A 2379-nucleotide genomic window follows, 5' to 3' on the forward strand; every position below is an offset into this window, starting at 1 on the left:
ATAATAATAACGTAGTGAATATAATAACAATAATGAATACATAATACTAGGGTTTAAAACTATATAAACTTATAATACATATAATAGTCATGACAATTGTATCTAATAATAATAATAATAATAATAATAATAATAATAATAATAATAATAATAATAATAATAATAATATGGATTTGATTAAATTCAAATTATTATAAAATTAGTTCGATTACTGATAATAAAAATAATTTTCTAAAAATAAGAAATTCTAATTTTATAAAATAAATTATAACTTATTTATGTTTATATTTTTAAAATTGAGAGTCGCTACATTCTACCCATCTTACAAAAATTTTCGTACTCGAAAATTGATATAAAATAGAAAAGATTCATACTAACGTAATTTCCATTCTTAAACATGTCAAAGAAAACAGAAAGATTTGACATGCTTAGTTTGCAAATCCAGGATATTCTTATAGCTTAAAAGTCTACGCAAAGCGAAAGATACAAGATAGATTCGATGCAGAAAGGTTATAAGGCAGGTTGGTATTAGAACGACGGGTTTATCGCTTCTAATACTCGCTTCATCTAGCTCCTAAGTTCTACTTATTCTAATGGTGTCATCATATGTAATACTATCGAAACTGGTTCAGCCTCTGACACTAAATCTATCACAACTTACTTTTTCTCTCGACACCTAACTGGTTATCAAAGAGATATTTCTATCGGCCTAAATTTCTAGTCCGTATTCAAGTCCAAAACTACGTCCAGTCTTTCCAGTCCTAAACTTCCATATCCGGTTATGTAACCTAAACGAAAGCGGGGTCCTAGCTCTACACAGAACAAATCTGTCCTATGCATTCTGTATCATACTTACCTCGATCCTGTCGTGGCCAACTCGCATCTGCGGCTCTCCCACGCGAACAATCTCTAGACATGTGTCCCGGTGCTCCACATCGAAAGCACATTCCCAGTCCGAACCTGCGCGGCTCCTCTGGAGTAGTCTCACCAAAGCCTTCCTGTAGTAGTGTCCATTTCATGGAGCAATCCTCTGCGAGCTGGCTCTTCTTAACCAACTCAGTAAAATTTGTTAGCTTTTGTGGATACACGTAATTAAAGATATCTCTCCTTAGTCCTTTCTCATACTGAGCACACTTTCATTCCTCATAATCGGCTGGATTTCCTTGACAAGTTTTTGAGAAATGGCACAGATTATCGAATTCATGAGTATAGTCAGCAACGGACATATCATTTTTCTTCATCTGCATTAATTCCAATTCTTTTGCAGTGCGAAACGCATGCAAGAAATATTTACAGTAAAACTCTGTCTTGAATCTATTCCAAGGGACATCCGTTAACTCCACCTGCAAGGTATGACACAACTCTTGCCACCAATTCTAAGCATCTCACTCCAACATATGAGTCAATATCTCCACTGACTGTACTTTAGGAACGTGCTGAGTGTACAAAAACCTCTCCACTTCTTGGAACCACTGATCAGCCTCCAGGGCATTGGCGTTTCCGTTTAACCGAGGTGGACCACTCTTGAGGAAGTCAGTAAGGGTCATAGACCTATAGTATCGACTTATGTTACTTGTACTAGCACTAGGGTTTCCACCTTGACATCCTTGCATTGGTTCAACCACGGGATTTCCTCTCTGAATACCTCGTTCGGATCCACGAGACGACATTTGGTCCCTGTTCACACCAAACAAGTGATATTAAGTTGATCAGTCTCAATATCGCAAGTTTAATGCTTCAAGTTCCAGATGCATGCTCATGAATATTTATGCCACATATATCAATCAGATATCCTAATAGCACATACACACACCCAGAGTATGCCCAGAAGCATAATCAGTCCATCCCTCAGGTTCTATAGGAACGAACTGCTCTGATACCATAATGTAACACCCTACCACCCAAAACTTTACGCTTAAGTCGTAAAATAGAGGTGGCGAGGTATTACGACTTCTAAAAATTAAAATACATACTTATAATAGAAGAAAGAATATAATAGACTAGGAGCCTTGAAAATGGGTAAAATAAAATCGCAAAATGAAAAGTGCCACGCTCCGGAAACGGATCAACTTACGTGTGAGGCAAACTATAACTATAAAATGTAAGACAATAAAAGTAGGAATCGAAAGCCATAGGTACAAAATAACAAGCTCCTAACTCAGTCCGCGAAGTCAAGGCTGGCCGGAGAATATTTACTTATATATATACATATCCAAAACCCAAGATGTACATAAACAAAATTCTGCCTCTCCATAAACCTCTAAGAGGATCAAAAAGAATAAGTTATGTGGAGAGAAAGCTAAGTATGTGTATATACATCACTGCACAACAAAATAACACAGTAACCACTTCGCTTCAGGTGTCTAGACTCCTAATGAG

The 2379-nt window shown here is 36.4% G+C and overlaps 1 pseudogene; it reads right to left on the reverse strand.

Annotated features, from left to right (window-relative positions):
* Window positions 1-812: 812 nt before the first annotated feature.
* Window positions 813-1670, reverse strand: LOC148577185 (uncharacterized; annotated as a pseudogene).
* Window positions 1671-2379: the final 709 nt, after the last annotated feature.

Source organism: Arachis ipaensis, chromosome B1 (assembly GCF_059453495.1).
Source record: "Arachis ipaensis isolate K30076 ecotype BB chromosome B1, ASM5945349v1, whole genome shotgun sequence".
NCBI classification, from domain to species: domain Eukaryota; kingdom Viridiplantae; phylum Streptophyta; class Magnoliopsida; order Fabales; family Fabaceae; genus Arachis; species Arachis ipaensis.